Raw genomic sequence first — 6,774 nt, 5'->3', positions numbered from 1 at the left:
CCATGAATTAAGCCTAGTCCAGGATTTATGCCCCCCCATGGTTTTCCCTATCCATATAAGACTTGAAAGCGCTTACTCCACTTGCTGTAGGTGAAACTGTCCTGTGCTTGGGTGGAAGGGGAATAGTGTAAATCCCTGTGTCGATGTAATAACTCAAATAAATCGAGACGTTTCTCCTCCGACGGCTCAGACAAAGCTCCGCGCACTCGATGCAACCAGTTTATCTGATCTCTGTGGCCGGCGCTCATGTATTATTCCTACTGTGTATGACGATGAGCAGTGCAACTGCATTAAAATAAATCTCTCTGCAGGTTGGTCTCTTATACAGAGACAAGGTACATTGAAATAAAAATGGAGAGAAGTTTTTAGTACCACACCAAGGTTAAGAAAAAATCTACTTTAGTAACAATATCTGTTTCTTCAAATTGCACGTCCCCCATTTTCCTTTTAAAAGCCGTCAGTCGATGCCTACAGGCTGCGATCACACAGGATGACTTTACCGCTCACTGCAACTGGAAACATCTGTATGCACAACCGTCCCTCAAACATACACACACTGCAAAAACTCAAAATCTTACCAAGAATATTTGTCTTATTTCTAGTCAAAACAATCTCATTATACTTAAAATAAGACTCATCACATTAAAAAGTAGCTTGTTTTTAGACACTTTTTACTTCTTTAAAGCAGATTTTCACTAACTAATCTGATAGTGGGGCAAGTTTTTCTTTCTTATTACAAGCACAAAAAACTTGATTTTTCTACTTATTTCAAGTGAAAACGAGTTTGAAACAAGTGAAAATGATCTAAAAACAAGTACATTTTTAGGTGATGAGTCTTATTTTAAGTGGAAAGAGATTAGTTTTGACTAGAAATTAGACATTTTGACAAGAAATAAGACAAATATTCTTGGAAAGATTTTGAGTTTTTGCAGTGCAGCAGTGTCGACAGCTGCTGGTAATCACCGCACCTGCAACTCTGTAGTGGCTGAAAATCAAGTGTCACCTTTTGTAAGACATTTGTGGTTTTTGCAAAAGAAACTGGAATTAAAGGCCACGGAAAGATACTGAAACTCAAAGTGACAAACCAGTAGTACCAGTTGTTATATCTGTGTTCACGGTGCTGTCCTCAGCTGCAGCCTGTTTGTTGTAGCGACGCCAGCAGATAAGCTCTGGGTCTCAGCTGAATAACCAATCTCCTGTGTGATCGCGGCCTTAAACCTCCTCAAACCTCCACTCAGACAACAAAGAACATCAAACACTCGACAAGCCCATCGCACCGCCGAACTTCCTGGATCCAACACACAGATTCTGTTGCCTGGAGACTCCTACAGAAACAGGAAATTGTCTAGATATTTTTTTTCTTTTGTCTATTGACATTTGGTCTCTATTCTCTTCTCTACCAAACATTTGCATGCTCGACATTTGAAAGGAATGTGTTAAGTATTATATATTTTTTAGACATGGCACAACTAGGGAGGCGTCCCTGTTCCTGCCTGTGCACAAAATAGTTCAAAGACACATTTACGTAGTATAAACCAGGACTATATGAATCAAAGACATCACAGACACGTAGAAAGACACACACACATAAACACACACACACACTTAGAGTACATGTAGTACACACAGACAATTATAACAATGGCTTCTTTTTTTCTACGAACATTTTCCTTGCGTATACATTAGTATACATGTTGAAAGATACAAGAATGGTGAAGTTTCACAAACAGATATGCAAATTTCTTTCAGAAGTTTTTTCTTTTTTGTACAGAAAACAAACATGAGACATTTGACGTTCAATGCGGAAATCTCTTCTTTTTTTTATAATTTTAAGTAATTATTGCAATCTAAACAATATGGCTTTGTCTAGTGAAAAGTCCTATCTGAGCTAGAAAATGAAAAGAAGGAAAATGTTCTTATAATGATTATGACAACTTCATCATTAGTCTTATTAAACCTTTAAGTTACTCTAAGTTACAAACTCATGGAACAATGTATTACTCATACACCGCCGCATAACTAACCACTGAAAAGCCACCGGATCATTTAGGAATAACCAACATGCTTTGTTTTCTCGATAAATGTCTATATATTCAGGTAGTTTCACTAAGTAGAGATTGTTTCCATTTACAGCACGTCTACTTAAATGCTATACGACAAATCACTATGATATTTTGTTGGATTAAGAGATGCAGGATGCAGAATATACTCAACTCTAAAGGAGCTCTTTTCAGGCAGTTTTTCCTGGGCTCAGTCTACAGTTAGTTCAGTTATCTAGTCTTATTCATCCTCAGTGGAAACAGGAGAGTACTGTTTTAGTTTCGCGGTGGTCTTTGGGATGGATCATTTCTCCCACAGGCCTTTGCACATAAAAAAATAAAAACCAAGTTCGGTGGTGACAAAAGAAATAGTAAGGTCTCGCCAGTATTTCTTTGGTCTCGATGTTGATGAACTTCGGTCATGGTAAACTCATGAATTTAAAGATGAGGACGAACGTTAGCTCAGCTTAAATGTGATTTAAATCACATTTTCAGTTGCACTTAAACACATTCATAAAAGGTAAAATAAATATATAAATGAAAAAAAAACAATGTCTTGCACTTTCATTCTGGTGTAAGGAGGGAAAAAATAGAAAGTATGAATAGTCTAAATTGTGAGTCACTTTATAACAATAGTTAGTCAAGTGCTTAATGTAGAAGCCACTACAAAGTGACGTATTTTTCCCGCGACTTGTAGTTTTTCCAGTGGTAAACAGCGGTCTCGGAGTTGCAGTTGGTTTTGCTAGTTTTTCTCTCGCCTTTCCTCGCTTTGCTCACTTCGACAGACACACACAGACACAGACACACACAGACACACACACACACACACACACACACACACACACACACACACACACGACACTTGCCACACATTCATCATGGATCAGCGGCCGGCCGGCCGCCGGAGTCGGCTTTTTAGCGCCCGCGAAGCGTTCGAGCTGATTACCGGCGCGTCGGACGAGGAGTCCGCCCAGTCGTCGGGTCCGGATTCGGGCGACAGTGGAGAAGAAGCGGATTTCATTGAAGGGATCGATCGCTGTCATGATATGTAAGTATATTCATGGAATTGTTTTTGTTTTAGGGAAAACTCGAAATAATTACACATAATTATCATTCTCGTGATGGATTACGGTAGATCTAACACACCGTGTAACCTCTGTGTGCAGTGTTGATCATGCTGAGGAGGAGGAGGTGGAGGAGGAGGAGGTCCCCTGCTCCTCTGAAGCACCCTGTGCCCCAGATGGAGGCAGAGGAAGAGGAAAGAGACGAGCCTCAGCACAGAGAGGTTGCAGAGGGAGAGGAAGGAGTCACACTCCAGCAAGAGGCCGCAGCAGTCACTCCAGTTCAGAGACTGATGGAGCTGGCTGGAAAACAGAAGAGGAGCCTGATAGTCTGCCACATCCCCCACCGCATTTCATCCCTAAAAGAAATCCGGGTGTGCAGCCACCTCTGGGATGTGACAGTCCATCTCCATCTGACCTGTTTAGGTTGTACTTTGACCGGGCTGCCATGAAAACACTGTGTGCCAACACAAATAAAAATGCGGCAAAAAATATTGCTGCCGGCAAGAAGTTTAAATGGACTGAGCTCACAGAACCAGAGCTGTATCAGTACATTGGGCTGACCCTGTACATGGGGATTGTGAAGCTACCAAAGCTCAGGGATTTTTGGCGGACCACCTCAATTTTCAATGTGCCCTATCCTCAGAGAGTCATGTCCAGAGACCGGTTTCTCGCAATCACTTGGAACATTCATATGAGTGACCCTGCCGAAGATGTCTCCAATGACAGGAGAAAAGGCACAGATGAGTATGACTGCCTACACAGAGTACGCCCCCTGTATGACAGTTTACGTGTAGCCTGCAAAGCTGTGTACCACCCCCAGCAAAACCTCTCCGTGGATGAGCGCATGGTAGCCACCAAAGCCCGGATTGCCCTGAAGCAATACATAAAGAACAAACCCACAAGATGGGGGATCAAACTTTTTGTGTTGTCTGACAACACAGGCTACACTGTGGATTTTAACATCTACACAGGGAGGTCCACTCTGCAGAATGGGAAGGGGCTGTCATTTGACGCTGTGATGTTACTCATCAACAAGAGCTTCCTGGGATCTGGTTATCACATTTATTGTGATAATTTCTACACCAGCCCAGCACTCTTCCACCACCTTCATGGCCTGGGGTTTGGAGCCTGTGGGACATTTCGGGACAAACGAATTGGCATTCCCAGGACGAGAGTCAACGCCCTGACAAAGAAGTCTCCACGAGGCACAATACGGTGGATCAGAGAGGGACCTCTGATCTTCATAAAATGGATGGACACAAGGGAGGTGAGTGTGTGCTCCACTTTGCATACTGCCTTCTCAGGGGACACAGTGAGAAGAGCGTCCAAGGTTGGTGGAAAATACAGAGCGGTCGAGCTTCCAGTGCCATCAGCTGTGAAGGACTACAACCGCTTCATGGGGGGAGTCGACCTGTCTGACCAGCTGATCGGGTCTTACTCTTCCTGGAGAAAAACCAGGAAGTGGTATGTGACGGTGCTGCATCATTTCATTGACATTGCTGTCACAAACAGCTACCTTCTCCACAAAGGTCTGTGTGGCAGACTGGAGCAAAAGCCCATGACACACAAGGCCTTCCAGGAGCTGTTGACAGCAGAGCTCTGTGGAGTGCCCCCACAACCTGTCCCACAGAGCTACCAGGCACAGCACATTCCTGTGGCTCTTATTGAGGGGGCATCTGGACCGAAAAAGGCCACACAGGGACGCAGGAAGTGCAGGCTGTGTGGGAAGTGCACTCCCTTCATGTGTGAGGCCTGTAAAGTGCCGCTCTGTGTGATTGTAGACAGGAACTGTCACCAGTCCTACCACAGCTCCACAGGTGCTATTGAGCAGTAGGCTAATGCTGGAATTGCACCTTTGTAAATAATGTATAACGTATGTAATGTATAAACGATTGTATTTCAATATATATATTATATAAAAAAAAAAAGATCATTCATCTGTTCTTATGTTGCCTTTTTGCATATTGTTTATTTCTCTATATATTTTTGCCTGATTGTATAGATAATTTGATATAAAAATGTGTTCATCTGTTCTGAAATGTGTTCATCTGTTCTGAAGTTTCAGCACAGGAAAAAAACGATTTTAATTTTTTTTTATTTGCACTTTTTATAGATGAATGTGGTTCTTATACAAAGATCTTTTATATGCTGAAAAGTATCTGGCACACATAGAGATTTGAATCCAGTATTGTAAATTATTTATTTAGATTTTTATCCTGTCTTTTTGCCAATTGTCCACAATGTGCATTTTATTTTCGTTTTTATAATATTGTATAAAAAGGAGTGTATCTCAAAAAGTTGGTTATGTACACACTCAAAATAAATTTTCTATGGTTTGAAATGATTTTGTTCAACTTTTTTACATTTACAATTTTGAGGGATAGAACTATGATATTTCTGTATTTTGAAAAAAAAGGAAAAAAAAAAAAACGATTTTCCTTTTCTTATGGTCTATTTCACTTTTTTAGCAATGATAATAAAATGTATGGACCTAAATACATAAATATTATTAAAATTTGGGATGTAAGGGTTGTGATGATGTATTGCAAATTAAAATACTCCATAAAATGGCACTACAGCATATGAAAATGTAAAGATATTTAAACCAATCCTTGGATGGTGTGACAGGAAATGACAACATGACCAGTAACAGCTACCCCATATGTTTCCCAATGGTTAATGCTTTGATTGTCTATGGGGAACACAACATAACATCATGAGGACTTGGTTTGACCTTTACTTTGAGTTGTGTTTAAATCTGTACATTTGGACAAAACTGCAGTGATTTGTTTTTGAAAATGGAATTTTAAAAAAAGGTACAAAGAATCTTGTTTTCTTGAATGAATGGTAACTTTTCTTTTGATTTTAAATTCATGTATTAACATGAGCTCTAAACAACATCGTAAGTTGTTTTTTTTTCTCACATGGTGGCAGTCTATCTAGCTGACAGGCCTAGAAAGTCTAGTTTTTGTAAAACTAGAGGTGGAAGTAGCAGGGAAATAAAAACTTCTTCCTCAGCAATCAGATCTTTGGAAGCTCGTAGCCAGTGGATTTAATCTTTTAAGTAGTTTTGTCAACTCTTAAACCTTCAAAACTTTGCAATTTCAAGAGCCCCCTTGTTTTAACTTTTGGAAACCCCCAAAATATGCCAACCAGCCAACCCATAAATCATCAAATACATTATTCCAAAAGTGATCTTTGTATCTTTGAACACGTGCCTACATGCTACCAACAACTGTACACCTGTTTGACTCTAAATGAAACCCTCATTTACAATTCCTCTGCTGGAGCAGGAGATGGTATGAAGGCACATGTCCTAAAAACTCAAATGCTGATTTTATTTTTTTTTATCTTTTTAATATAAAGACCTACACCAGGTTCATAAAAGTAGAAAACACCCACTGAAATAAACAAAACATGCTCCATCTACTGGAAAACATGGTGGCAGTGCCATTTGAAAAACCACAGAGGCAAAAGGACAAAAGTGTCAACTGGCCTTTTGTTTAAGGAAATACTGTTCTCCATTGGTCAGCATTGCTTGGCAACAGGTGGTGGCCAACCAATGCCTGATCTTTATGGGTGTAAACAAATAACCACAAGAGAAGGAAAATACACATTTAAAGTGTAAGAAATGTGCTAAGTGGCCGTTGAAAGGTTGTACAGCAATCGTG

This window comes from Trachurus trachurus (assembly GCF_905171665.1).
Source record: "Trachurus trachurus genome assembly, chromosome: 10".
Taxonomy (NCBI): domain Eukaryota; kingdom Metazoa; phylum Chordata; class Actinopteri; order Carangiformes; family Carangidae; genus Trachurus; species Trachurus trachurus.
Note: the sequence above shows the minus strand (reverse complement) of the source record.